Source organism: Pleurodeles waltl, chromosome 12 (genome assembly GCF_031143425.1).
Source record: "Pleurodeles waltl isolate 20211129_DDA chromosome 12, aPleWal1.hap1.20221129, whole genome shotgun sequence".
In the NCBI taxonomy this organism is placed as follows: domain Eukaryota; kingdom Metazoa; phylum Chordata; class Amphibia; order Caudata; family Salamandridae; genus Pleurodeles; species Pleurodeles waltl.
This window is the reverse complement of record NC_090451.1, coordinates 122,982,986-122,997,990: the sequence shown is the minus strand read 5'-3', so window position 1 is coordinate 122,997,990 and position 15,005 is coordinate 122,982,986. Positions and strand designations below refer to the sequence as shown.

At 46.7% G+C, this 15,005-nt stretch overlaps 1 non-coding gene across 1 annotated transcript; it reads left to right on the top strand.

The window, feature by feature from the left end:
• The first annotated feature begins 12,266 nt into the window (after positions 1–12,266).
• On the top strand, positions 12,267–12,340 carry TRNAI-AAU (transfer RNA isoleucine (anticodon AAU)). The gene has a single exon. It is a non-coding gene; the product is annotated as a tRNA-Ile (tRNA).
• Positions 12,341–15,005: the final 2,665 nt, after the last annotated feature.

The window sequence follows — 15,005 nt, the reverse complement described above, 5'->3', positions numbered from 1 at the left end:
AGGGTTACATTTTAGGAAAAGCTCTAACGCCATTTTACCACTAATGTATGGCCTCCTAATTCGTGTTGTTTTACTACCGTAAACATATATCCATGCAGAACGGCACACATTTCAAAACAGGAGGATGGAAATACAGAAAGAGAAGAACATGCAAGTCGTGCTTAAACCGGGACGTGAGGGGGTGAAAGTAGAGAGTGCCTTTGAAAGACATATGTTGGGTGCAGGGCTTTGAATACTGGGATGGGGAGAGAAGGAACATCCGCAGAGAGCAAAATAGAGAAACACCTGCGGCAACCAGCCCGAAACCTCGCAGTGTTGTGATATGCAAATCATTCTTGCACTGCATTCAATACAACGGCAGTAACTGGGAGCACCAAATAATCTGATGGCTTCAAGACGGAGAGCAAGGTGTATTGTATTGTTGTAATTGCATTTACATAGCGTTTAGCACCCTGACGAAGCGCTTTATTGTGGTCAAGTAAAGGTTAGGAGTGAGGAGACCCGTGGAGGGGGGTTGTTTCACAGAATTTCAGTTTGACGTGCAGGTGCTACTAGCGGAAGAAGCTAAATTATGAGGTTGTAAAAGTTAAGGCAATTTGTGATAAACGTAGGTGACAGGAATCAGGGGCTTGAGGCGAGAATGGTGTGTGATGCGGATGTGGCCAGAGTGAAGCCGATACCCAGATTCTGGTCCGATGATGAAACACCCAGAAGTGAGCGTTTACTGAGCAATAGATGATCCGACACTGCATACCTCAAGGTGAAGGTCTCATCTCAAAGGTCCCTGGACGCTTACAACCTCCAGTCCAGAGACACTGCACCTTCTCACCTCTAGAGACACCACTCGCCTCCCAGCACCCTGCCTCTCCCCCACTTAAAGAAAGGCTGCAAGTTCTCACCCACAGGGACAGGGCATCACTCCTACCGTATGGCATCCTGCACACCAGCCATCCACAGAGACTAAGCATGACTCCCCCACGGCTAGGGATTATGCACCAGTTCTGCCTCCAGGGACCCTACAGTTCCTATCCCAGGGACCCCGCACGCCCGTGCTTACCTCCTCAACCCCTATCTTCAGAGACACTACACTTCCCCACCTCATGGACCCTGTACCTCTCTTATATATAGACACCCAACACCTCTGTCACCAACAGGGACCCTGCACATTCAGCAGCTTCAGAGGAAGTCCATCTCTCAGGGACCCTGCACCTTCCACACCCCAGGGATTCTCAAGTTCCCTTCCTACAGGAACCACGTACCTCTAGAGGTCTTGCATCCCGACCTTTATGCATCCTGCATACCGAGGAACCTTGCACAGGTCTCATTCCTGAGAACATTCACCCTCAGAGACCCTAAACCTCTCTCCAGGTACCCTGCTCCTCCTCTCCACCACCACCACCGTGGACCTTGGACCTCCTGCACTCCCACACCTCCAAAGACAAAAGACCCTGGGCTTTTGCCCCACCAGGGACACTATGACACCCTAAAGCTAATTCGCACTAAGACGCCTTGGCTATTGCGTGCTTTACAAAAGTTATACTTTACTTATTTACTTTACTTCCCTTACTTATTTACTTACATAACTTACTTACCTTACATACCTACCTTACTTATTTTACTTGACTTATTTATTGTTCTTGCTTACCTTACACTTCTGTAGGTTTTTTGTAGGTTTGCATGGCCCTTCCTCTGCTCCTCCTTATTTTCCCCTTAAACCATCCATGTTGAAGTAGATTGCCCATATTTTTTAATCTGTCCAAATAACAGTTACACCTGTATAGTACATTTCCAAGTGTAATTATTTTGGCACTCGCTGGGCAAAAGAGTATGTTAGGTTTAGGTCGGCTTTATTCCTTGTGAAGTGCCAGATAGCTGCACAGGAGCAGTCGCTGTTAAACGTGATGGCGGTAGTTTGGGGTTTTGCTTGAGAGTTTAGCGCAGGGGGAACATCCTCTGCAGCCCCTTGATAATTGAGATTTTCCTAGCCTTGGTGTCTGAAAGGCTAGATTTTATTAAAGACACGGAGGCGAGTATTATGCAGTCTTTTCTTGCTTTAATTACGAACAGCAGCCAAGCAAGAACTACAGTATCCAGAAACAAAAGAACTACAAAATGACCTCATAGTGTAGTAACCAATGGGATATCACAATGCACTACTAATATCTTAACTGCGAGCAACAAGTCCTCTTTTCTTGATGCGAACTAAAGAGGAGAAGTAACCAAAACAATCACATAGAACATAAAAACCAAAGTCATAAAGTCCATGCAACCATCTCGAAGATGACGGAGACCGAAGGACGACTGGAAGGTATAGTCGATGTCGCACAAATCCAAGCTTGGTAAGAGACGTTGGTGTGTATCACCCTGAGCCAACACCGGAAGAGGGAGTTGGTACTGAAAGAGAGAAACAGGGCGGGTTAAATCGTGGTGGGATAATACTCGCCTCCGTGTCTTTAATAAAATCTAGCCTTTCAGACACCAAGGCTAGGAAAATCTCAATTTTATTACAAGACCGGAGGCTCCTATTATGCATGTTCAAAGCATTGCAATCACAGAATCTGAGACATGAGAAATCGGTTTACAATAAAAAGTTCTAAACGTATTTTCATTCGACCAGTCTGCAGATCTGAGAATATCCTGTAAAGAGGAACCTGCCCAAAAAGCACGAGAGGCCATAGCCCCCCTGGCCGAATGGGCACCAAAGGCACTAATATCAATGCCAGCAAGGGACATAACCCATTTAACCCAACGAGCCAGGGTAGGGGAAGACACAGGAAGGTGAGGTTTCTGAAAGGAAATAAGTAGTTGGGATGAAGAGGATGCTCTCAAATCTGCAGTACGGGTTACATAAGTTTTTAAGCAATTTGCAACACATATATTGGGTTGAGAGGGAAAATATGGATAATTAATACTAGACAAGTTAGTTTTCGTACGTTTTTTTGATCTGAAACGAAACACCAAGGGGAGAAAAGAAAAAGGAAGTAACATCCAGTGCTCTAACATCTGAGATCCGCTTGATAGAAACTAAACATAAAAGCATGGTTAACTTAGCCGAAAGCTGTTTGAGAGATAATAATTCATTATCAGGCCATGAGGTAAGAAAACGCAACACCAGAGTAACATCCCACATAACATTATATTTAGGAGACGGTGTATTAACGTATCTTACTCCCTTTAACAATTGACAGACCAGGGGATGCTCTCCAACTGGCCTACCATCAACTCTTTGATGTTCCGCAGAAATGGCAGATCTATACAAATTAATAGTGCGATAAGCCTTACCTTGAGAAGCCAAAGAAGCCCAAAAATTTATAATTAATACTACATTCGCTGAAAAGGGATCTGAATTCCTGTCCAGGCACCAGCCGCACCAAAGGGACCAAGCTGACTTATAGGCCCTGGAAGTTCCCGGGGCTCTGGCCTGCTGGATAAATTTAACAGCGTCCTCCGAAATTCCTGGGACTCCCCAGGACGACCCGAAACTTTCCAAGCTATGAGGAACAGGGATCCGTCGAGAATCAACTGATGTTGATGGCCCTGAGGATTCAAGAGGAGATCGGGAAATTGGGGCAGCCAAAGAGGCGGAGCGATCGCCAGCTCTAATAGAGTCGGATACCACGGTTGGGTCTGCCAGAAAGGAGTTACAATCACCAGAATAGACCGTTGCCTGCGCACCTGAGCGAGGACTCTGGGGATGAGAAGGAAAGGGGGAAAAGCATATAGAAGGGAAGTCGGCCAAATCTGAAGAAAGGCATCTGTGGCCAGGGCTTGTGGATCTGGCCTCCAACTGAAATATGAAGGAAGGTGAGAATTGAGGCGAGAAGCAAACAGATCTATAGACATTTCTCCAAAGACAAAAGAAAGGTGACTGAACACTGAAGGGTGCAGTTGCCAATCGCTGGAATCGTGAAGGTGTCTGGAATACCAATCCGCTACTGTATTGAATCTGCCTGGCAGGAAAACCGCCTTGACTGAAATCCGACGAGGCAGACAATATTCCCAAAGATGTTTTGCCAGAGAGGAGAGTATCTTTGACCTGGTACCTCCTAGGTGATTGATGTATCTGACCGCGGACAAATTGTCCATCCTGAGAAGGATGGTGCAACTTACCCTGTTCTTTGCAAAAGTGCGGATGGCAAAGGAACCTGCAAGCATCTCTAAACTGTTGATGTGCAAGAAGGACTCCTTCAGAGACCATGCGCCCCCAGTCGAGAACTGACCACATCTCGCGCCCCAACCCGTCCGACTTGCATCGGATTCTAATACAAGATCTGGGGCGGCAGAGAAGATAGTTCTGCCGTTCCAGGCATCTAGATGGGTTAGCCACCACTGAAGCTCTTCTTTGGATTCGGCATCTAAGACCAAGGGATCCGAATAAGCGAGACCCTTGTGAAGATGACGTATTTTGAGCCGTTGCAGGGCTCGATAATGTAAAGGACCTGGGAAGATTGCCTGAATGGAAGAAGCTAACAGACCTACTAGGCGTGCCAGATTTCTGAGAGAGATCTGCGGAAGGGAAAGGGAGTGGCGAATCTCCTTCTTGATCAATGAAACCTTGTGTTGCGGGAGCTGCAACACCGATAGAGTGGTATTTATTCGAAAACCGAGAAACTCCAAAGATTGAGTCGGAACTAAAACCGACTTTTGCACATTGATGAGAAAACCTAAATCGCGAAGGAGGTTTAGACACAGTTGAAGATGATCTAGAAGTAGATTTTTGTCCTGTGCCATCAAAAGGAAGTCGTCCAAATAGAGAATTAAACGCACCCCGTGAGACCGGAGAAAGGCTGCGACGGGTTTGAGAATCTTGGTGAAACACCAAGGAGCGGAAGAAAGGCCGAAGGGAAGAACTCGAAAGCGGTAAAAAGAGTCCTGCCATTGGAATTGAAGAAACTTCCTGTGTGAATGATGAATTGGGACTGTGAGATAGGCATCTTGCAGATCCAGTCTGATTAGCCAATCTCGGTGAAGCAGAATGTCCCTGAGATGGAGAATAGTCTCCATCTTGAAGTGACGATAGATTATAAAATTGTTGAAAGCCTTGAGATTCAACACCAGACGAAATTTGTGATTCTTCTTCTGAACTAGAAAGATGGTGCTGAGGAAGCCCGAAGAGTCGAATTGAACAGGCTCTATTGCGCACTTGGCCAGGAGAGATTGGATTTCGACGCGCAAAAGCTCGTTTTGCTCTTGGGAAAAAACTAGGGGTATAGGGACGCGACTCTGAACTGGCATCTGATAGAATTCTAACTGGTACCCTTGAACAGATTGAATCACCCAGGGATCTGAGGTGAGAGAACGCCATGAATCGAGACACAGAGCTAATCTGCCCCCTACAGGAGGAAGGCCAGAAGCGGAAATACTTACCGGAGGTTTGGTCTCCCCTGCTGGAGTAACCTCTGGACCGGTAGCCTCTTGAACGACGGGGATAGAACTTCGGTTTGTATCCTGAATAGGATTCAGGTTGAGATTGCTGGTTGAAGGAGTCTCTGTTGGAATATTGATTCCTGATGGAGCGGCCGGCAAAGCGACTCCTGCCTTTGCCGGCCCTGGCAAAAACCCGAGACGAAAAAATTTTCTTCATCGAAAGCTGGGCCTTATCCAGAGAGGCAAAGGTGGACACATATTTGCCCAAATCTTTAATAAAAGAATCTCCAAATAACAGGCCTTTGGCCAAAGGACCCTCATCTTTTGAGGCCAGAGAAGTTAATTTGGGATCGATCTTTAAAAGCAGACTCTTCCTCCTTTCAATCGAAAGTTGAGTGTTGGCGTTCCCCAGCATACAAATAGCACGTTGCGCCCAGTTTGAAAGGACCTCCGGATCAATAGGGTTACTATCCATTTTTGCTTCTTCCGCCAAATCAAAAATTCTGGTGAGAGGGCCCACCAAATCAAGAAGCTTGTCCTGGCAACCCGACCAGGCTCTATCCACGCCCTTTTTGGGATCCTTGCCGAATTTTGAGAAGAACATCAGCATGTTAGGATCAATTACCGGAGTTGCTGTTATATTATCCGGAAGAGAGGGACGAGGACACTCTGACTTGAGTTTATTACGAGCGGCTTTATCCAGAGGGTGACGTAAAAAGAAAGAAACATAATCCGCCACATGCTCTGATGGGTACCACTCCTTTGAATTTGGATGGACCATGAAGGAGGGATCAAATAAGGGTTCACCAGCATGGTCGACTAAATCGTGAGACACTAGGTGTACGTCACCACCGTCAGGAGGAGAAATTCTACGCCTTTTCTCCAGAGGCCCATAAGAAACTGGATCTTCTGATCCGTCCACATCGCCCTCATGGCTGGAAACATTATCATCGTCATCCGTGTCTCTTAACTGCGAAATATATAAAGGAGAAGGGGGGGGACCCGATTTATAGACCTCTCGGGTGGAAGGACCAGAGGAAACGCCTTTGGACGTCATTGGGAGAGTGGTCGCACGTTTCCTGCTCTTATTAAAAGGCAATTTGGAAGAAGACATCATCTTTGAAACCGAGGCTTCAAAATTTTTGGTAACCTCAGACATGGAAACTGAGACTGCCTGCTGTACAGAGTCCCTTATGAAGGACTTCAAACTCTCCTGAAACACCTGGGAATCCTCTTCCCCAGCCATAATGTAAAAACACACTGGTCACCGAAGGGTTAATTTTTTTGAGGAAAAAGAAAAAGGAGTGTCTGAAGGGGCGGGACCGAGCCAAGGGAGGCGGTTCAATGCAGTCGAAGTCGACTGACAGACGAGGGCAGGAGTTGAGAATGCCAAACGAGGCAAAGTGAGCCAATTATGCTCAAATAGCAAGCAAACCCGGTCGGAAATAAAGACGCGACGCGAGTATCAGCTGACAAGGTATGCCGGCCCAAAGAATGTGAGGAATGCTACGCGTGCGCTGAAAGGAATGCGCCGCGCTCGAGCGCGCGTCCTCAACGGCCGAAGACGGCCGTTGAGAGACGCTGTGTCGGAAGGACAGAAAAAAGGACGCGCGTTCCCTTATAATAACCGCGCGCTAAACACACAAGTTTCACAATGCAATAGTAATAACAGTAAGCACAATAAACAACCGAGCAAGTAACGTAGGTACTTATCTTGACTGCGAGCAGCAAGAAAAGAGGACTTGTTGCTCGCAGTTAAGATATTAGTAGTGCATTGTGATATCCCATTGGTTACTACACTATGAGGTCATTTTGTAGTTCTTTTGTTTCTGGATACTGTAGTTCTTGCTTGGCTGCTGTTCGTAATTAAAGCAAGAAAAGACTGCATAATAGGAGCCTCCGGTCTTGTAATAAAATTGAAGAGTAAGGGTGGGACTGAGGGTGCAACACAGACTTGGGTGATGTGGTCCCCGTTTTCTAAGCGTTTGAAAACGTTCAGTGCAGCAGCTTGTAAGTGGGCTTTCTTATTAACTCCTTCAGCAAGGCTTAAACAAAGGCCGACTAAAAGCGCTATTAGCCCTCTTTTTGTTTGAGTTTAATACTGGATGGAAGTTAATGGAGTTGAACACCTAGGCACCGAAGCAATGGAAGAAAACAACGGGACACACCATGTTATCTCTTCGCAAGTACCTAAGAGAAGCTAGGATTTAGAAGCAAGTTTGTAACTTTTTTGAGCTCCAAATGTAAGAGATCTGCTAGCGCTGTAAAAATGCAAGATTTAACCGCCTGTATGACTAATTACGCAAATATTGATATAAATGGCATTTTTTTTAATTTGTATTCTTTTATAGCACTATTTGTCCCAGTGTATGCTGACAAAGCAGTTTACATCAAGCACACATGCACAATAAATTCAGAGTCGGTTTATCGCTGGTGGTGCCCTGTGCGGCAGTCCTTTTTGGCATCCCCCCCCATGACCATCTCCTCGGATTCACTCACTAGCACCCACAAATGTGACTCTCATCTCTCCGTAGCCCCCTTTTACATGCATTCATTTGTTTTAATGTGCTGGTAAAGGCTGGCGTTACTATCACTCTAAGCTATCCACATAAAATATATTTCTGTTCTTTGCAGCAGGCATATTAACCCTCTATGCTACTTTATGGCAAGTCACTCACAACCACCGCACACAACCCCCCCGAAGCAAATGGAGCAAAATATCAACGGATCAGCTGATTTCCACCCTCGCCCGGGCCCCACCCCCTGGGACCCAGGACCTCAACACAGCCACCACCAACCTGCATCGCTGGATAGAACACTGCGGCAACACCCTCGTACCGCTCAAAGAACCCCCAAACACCCTCCACAGAATCAAGGACAGCTGGTTCACCCCAGCCATACAGGAATCCAAACGGCTATGTCGCAGAATGGAAAAAACCTGGCACCTTGAACCTACCAACTCCAACCACATTGCTTTCAAAGATGCCATACGCAAACACCACCAACTGGTCCGCATCACTAAAAGGTCCCATTTCAAAAACCGCATTGACACCAACGCTCACAACAGTAAAGAGCTCTTCGGCATCATCAAAGAGCTCTCCACTCCCAGAACCTGCTCCAACGAACCCCCGCCATCACAGGAGTTCTGCAACTCACTTGCAACCCACTTCCGTTGAAAGATAGAAGAAATCCACAACAGCTTCAACCCCCAGACCCACCAGCTGACTACAAACACCCACGGACCCCACGCCCAAAGCAACACCCACCTCCTCCACACCTGGACCCCCGTCAACATAGAAGACACCGCCAACACCATGGCCTCCATCCACTCCGTATCACCATCGGACCCCTGCCCACACAATATCTTCAATAAAGCAAACATCATCATTGCTCCCCACCTCTGCAACACCATCAACAGCTCCTTCGAGTCAGCCACCTTCCCAGAAAGATAGGAGCACGCAGAAGTCAACGTCCTGCTGAAGAAACCAAAGGCAGACCTAGACGACCCCAAGAACTACCGGCCGATCTCCCTCTTCCCCTTCCCAGCCAAGGTCATCGAAAAAAAAACGTGAACAGCCAACTATCCCGGTTCTTGGAAGACAGCAAGGTGCTCAACACCTCCCAATCCGGATTCCGCAAAACCCACAGCACAGAGACCACACTTATTGCTGCCACAGACGACATCAGGACCATGCTCGACGAAGGAGAAACAGCAGCACTCATCCTCCTGGACCTCTCCGCAGCCTTCGACACGGTATGCCATCATACTCTCCGCACACGCCTCCACAACACTGGAATCCACGACAAGGCACTCGACCGGATCTCGTCATTTCTCGCAGGCAGAACCCAGAGAGTCCGGCTCCCACCGTTCCTGTCAGAAGCCTCCAGAATCATCTGTGGCGTCCCCCAAGGATCATCGCTCAGCCCCACGCTCTTCAATGTTTACATGGCCCCCCTCGCCAACATCGCACAAATCCACCACATCAGCATGGTTTTCTACGCAGACGACACTCAGCTCATCCTCTCCCTCACAAAAGACCCTACAACTGCAAAGAACAACCTCCACAACGGACTTCACACCATCGCCAGCTGGATGGAATCAAGCCGCCTCAAGTTAAACACAGACAAAACAGAAATCCTCACCTTTGGCACCAACCCCTCAGCATGGAACGACTCCTGGTGGCCCACCTCCCTAGGATTCGCACCCTCACACACGCACGCAACCTGGGATTCATCTTGGACCCCACACTCAGCATGACTCAGCAGGTCAACGCCATCTCCTCTGCCTGCTACAACACTCTCCGCATGCTCTGCAAGATCTTCATGTGGATCCCCGTCAAAACCAGGAAAACCGTCACCCACGCCCTGGTTAGCAGCCGGTTGGACTATGGAAATGCCCCATATGCAGGAACAACAACCAAACTCCAAACAAAGCTGCAAAGAATCCAGAACGCATCTGCCCGCCTCATTCTTGACGTCCCACGCCGCAACCACATCTCCCCCCACCTCAGAGATCTACACTGGCTAACAAAATCGAAAAGGATCACCTTCATGCTCCTCATCCACGCACACAAGGCCCTCCACGACACAGGTCCAGCCTACCCAAATGACAGACTCACCTTCCACACTCCCACCCGCAATCTTCGTTCCGCCAGCCTCGTCCTCGCCTCCGTCCCCCGCATCCTCCGCACCACCGCCGGAGGAACATCCTTCTCTTACCTAGCCGCCAAGACCTGGAACTCCCTACCACTCCATCTTCGCCAGACTGAAGACCTCTTGACGTTCAGAAAACGCCTCAACACATTGTTTAAATGACCAGTAGCTCCCCCACCCCAGCGCCTTGAGACCCTAACACAAGGAACTTTTCAGAAGGTGGTTTTAAATGACAAGTTTCATAAGTCATTGCTAAACACAGTGCCCCTTGAGGTCAGCGCCCCCAATCCAGGTCAGCATGTGGTGCGGCCGCACCGCCCTAAAGCCGGCCCTGCATAAATTATACAGCTGTATAATGCATTGTACAGGCTAAAGCAGTGAGGGTTATTGCTTATGAGGTTTAGGAATCACATATCACCAATACTTGTAGACATTTTATGTTAAGAGTGACAGTCAGGAGAAACACTGTGATTGTGGTTGTTTATACTAATAAGTCTTTAGTACTTCCCAAAGAAACTCTTCTTTGCAATGTTAGAATAACATATTGTGGGTAAAAACCCAATAAGGATTTAAACTCAAGTCAATCCTGGTAAATAGAACACAGTGCTAGATTAGAAGGCTTGCAACGTTTGAACAGGAAGTACCAAAATTACCTCAGTGCTCAAAGCAGTAGCCCACTTACCTATCTAAATGTAACAAAAATAAAAAAAAATCTGTGATCTGCATGTTACATAATGTGCTTGGAAGCAGCCACATTAACCTTCTATGCTACTCTATGAGTCAAAACATTGACTGGATAAAACAAAGAATTCTCCCAAGATTGCAAGATATCTTACTACTATTATAATGCTCTCAGAACTGCTGGGCACACAGTGATTGCTATAGCATGCGTCTTAACCCTGCAAGATGTTTTAAAATGCAGCCTCTCTGTGACCAATTAAGTAATGCAGAACAGCTATACTTTCACATATGTCCTTGTTTCCAGTCTCTTTGTAGCAGAAGTTTTTTAGTAGATGTATACGTTGACTGTCAGACTCTGCTTTTCAAACTCCGCCCCTCGTGACTATCTCCTTTCCTTTGCCTGACCATAACTGCTAAGTTATGGGTTCCCGGAGTAAATGTTTTCCAATTTCAGCACCAGTTGAGCCCTTTCAAATGTTCAGTAAGTACCGTCTTGCCATATCAGACCAGACTGCTGAGCTTCATGGAAGGATAGCATATAAATTACATTTCTTCTCTCTTCTGCAGAGTGCAGAAGAATTAGATGGAAGCAAGCCTGTGGTCTGCAGGGGTTGGGTGAGCCACTGAAGTTTCGAACCAGAGGCCTGGCTCTGCTCAAGGTCCTCTTGGAATCTCAAGCTCAAAACGAGCCAGGTATTCATATGGCTTTTGTCTGATTCATGCTCTCCCTCACAAGTCAAGAATTAAAAGAAAGCATAAATCATTATTGTTAAAAAGGAGAGCTATCCATTTAATGGCTGAATTATGTCATGTGAAACAGATCTTGGGATCAGTCATGGCTTCTGGCTTGACCAAATATTGTGATTTTAGGCAAATATTTTATTTCACTGAACCCCTTTTTTTCATTATCGCATCAAAAGACTTCATCAAGTATGTGAGTTGAGGGTGTACACTGTACAAAAATCTCTTGTATTTCATTTGATGGACTATAATGTTCCTTCATTTGCAGTAAGAATCGAGCCCATGTTTAGGTCTAGATGGTAAGTGACTTGCCTCTTAGTACACTAATAGCATTTGTTTATCAGTGGGATGATGTAGTGCCTTTTCACAATAAACCAGATTAACTGTTTCCAGACATGTACATTAGTAGCGACTATAGCCTGGAAAATGTATTGGGAGGTCAGGCGACAGTCCCCTCCTGAATGACGGTGATGATATTGCCAGTGATGAGCTAAACGGGGCAAAGGTCACATGATGTCATTTTTGGAGACATCGACATGATGCTAAATCATCAAGAATGTAAACAAAAAAAGAATCCTCTTTTTGATGAGAGAATGTGGGTGAGTATGTCTGTGTCCTTGCAGGTTTGGTAGCAGCATTGTTTGGTGTTTAGTGGTGACCCTAGCAGACTTCCACGCTGCTTTTGAGTAGTAGACAAGGCAATTGAACTTCTTGGCACAGTTAAGCTTATGAATGTATACTTTTCAACTGTAAACTACTGAACAGAGGGACGTGTTGAGCCGTGTCTCACGTACTTAAGTGAACATTTTGTGGGGTCACGCATTGGCCGGTTAGCTCAGTTGGTTAGAGCGTGGTGCTAATAACGCCAAGGTCGCGGGTTCGATCCCCGTACGGGCCAAGGGTTACATTTTAGGAAAAGCTCTAACGCCATTTTACCACTAATGTATGGCCTCCTAATTCGTGTTGTTTTACTACCGTAAACATATATCCATGCAGAACGGCACACATTTCAAAACAGGAGGATGGAAATACAGAAAGAGAAGAACATGCAAGTCGTGCTTAAACCGGGACGTGAGGGGGTGAAAGTAGAGAGTGCCTTTGAAAGACATATGTTGGGTGCAGGGCTTTGAATACTGGGATGGGGAGAGAAGGAACATCCGCAGAGAGCAAAATAGAGAAACACCTGCGGCAACCAGCCCGAAACCTCGCAGTGTTGTGATATGCAAATCATTCTTGCACTGCATTCAATACATCGGCAGTAACTGGGAGCACCAAATAATCTGATGGCTTCAAGACGGAGAGCAAGGTGTATTGTATTGTTGTAATTGCATTTACATAGCGTTTAGCACCCTGACGAAGCGCTTTATTGTGGTCAAGTAAAGGTTAGGAGTGAGGAGACCCGTGGAGGGGGGTTGTTTCACAGAATTTCAGTTTGACGTGCAGGTGCTACTAGCGGAAGAAGCTAAATTATGAGGTTGTAAAAGTTAAGGCAATTTGTGATAAACGTAGGTGACAGGAATCAGGGGCTTGAGGCGAGAATGGTGTGTGATGCGGATGTGGCCAGAGTGAAGCCGATACCCAGATTCTGGTCCGATGATGAAACACCCAGAAGTGAGCGTTTACTGAGCAATAGATGATCCGACACTGCATACCTCAAGGTGAAGTCTCATCTCAAAGGTCCCTGGACGCTTACAACCTCCAGTCCAGAGACACTGCACCTTCTCACCTCTAGAGACACCACTCGCCTCCCAGCACCCTGCCTCTCCCCCACTTAAAGAAAGGCTGCAAGTTCTCACCCACAGGGACAGGGCATCACTCCTACCGTATGGCATCCTGCACACCAGCCATCCACATAGACTAAGCATGGCTCCCCCACGGATAGGGATTATGCACCAGTTCTGCCTCCAGGGACCCTACAGTTCCTATCCCAGGGACCCCGCACGCCCGTGCTTACCTCCTCAACCCCTATCTTCAGAGACACTACACTTCCCCACCTCATGGACCCTGTACCTCTCTTATATATAGACACCCAACACCTCTGTCACCAACAGGGACCCTGCACATTCAGCAGCTTCAGAGGAAGTCCATCTCTCAGGGACCCTGCACCTTCCACACCCCAGGGATTCTCAAGTTCCCTTCCTACAGGAACCACGTACCTCTAGAGGTCTTGCATCCCGACCTTTATGCATCCTGCATACCGAGGAACCTTGCACAGGTCTCATTCCTGAGAACATTCACCCTCAGAGACCCTAAACCTCTCTCCAGGTACCCTGCTCCTCCTCTCCACCACCACCACCGTGGACCTTGGACCTCCTGCACTCCCACACCTCCAAAGACAAAAGACCCTGGGCTTTTGCCCCACCAGGGACACTATGACACCCTAAAGCTAATTCGCACTAAGACGCCTTGGCTATTGCGTGCTTTACAAAAGTTATACTTTACTTATTTACTTTACTTCCCTTACTTATTTACTTACATAACTTACTTACCTTACATACCTACCTTACTTATTTTACTTGACTTATTTATTGTTCTTGCTTACCTTACACTTCTGTAGGTTTTTTGTAGGTTTGCATGGCCCTTCCTCTGCTCCTCCTTATTTTCCCCTTAAACCATCCATGTTGAAGTAGATTGCCCATATTTTTTAATCTGTCCAAATAACAGTTACACCTGTATAGTACATTTCCAAGTGTAATTATTTTGGCACTCGCTGGGCAAAAGAGTATGTTAGGTTTAGGTCGGCTTTATTCCTTGTGAAGTGCCAGATAGCTGCACAGGAGCAGTCGCTGTTAAACGTGATGGCGGTAGTTTGGGGTTTTGCTTGAGAGTTTAGCGCAGGGGGAACATCCTCTGCAGCCCCTTGATAATTGAAGAGTAAGGGTGGGACTGAGGGTGCAACACAGACTTGGGTGATGTGGTCCCCGTTTTCTAAGCGTTTGAAAACGTTCAGTGCAGCAGCTTGTAAGTGGGCTTTCTTATTAACTCCTTCAGCAAGGCTTAAACAAAGGCCGACTAAAAGCGCTATTAGCCCTCTTTTTGTTTGAGTTTAATACTGGATGGAAGTTAATGGAGTTGAACACCTAGGCACCGAAGCAATGGAAGAAAACAACGGGACACACCATGTTATCTCTTCGCAAGTACCTAAGAGAAGCTAGGATTTAGAAGCAAGTTTGTAACTTTTTTGAGCTCCAAATGTAAGAGATCTGCTAGCGCTGTAAAAATGCAAGATTTAACCGCCTGTATGACTAATTACGCAAATATTGATATAAATGGCATTTTTTTTAATTTGTATTCTTTTATAGCACTATTTGTCCCAGTGTATGCTGACAAAGCAGTTTACATCAAGCACACATGCACAATAAATTCAGAGTCGGTTTATCGCTGGTGGTGCCCTGTGCGGCAGTCCTTTTTGGCATCCCCCCCCATGACCATCTCCTCGGATTCACTCACTAGCACCCACAAATGTGACTCTCATCTCTCCGTAGCCCCCTTTTACATGCATTCATTTGTTTTAATGTGCTGGTAAAGGCTGGCGTTACTATCACTCTAAGCTATCCACATAA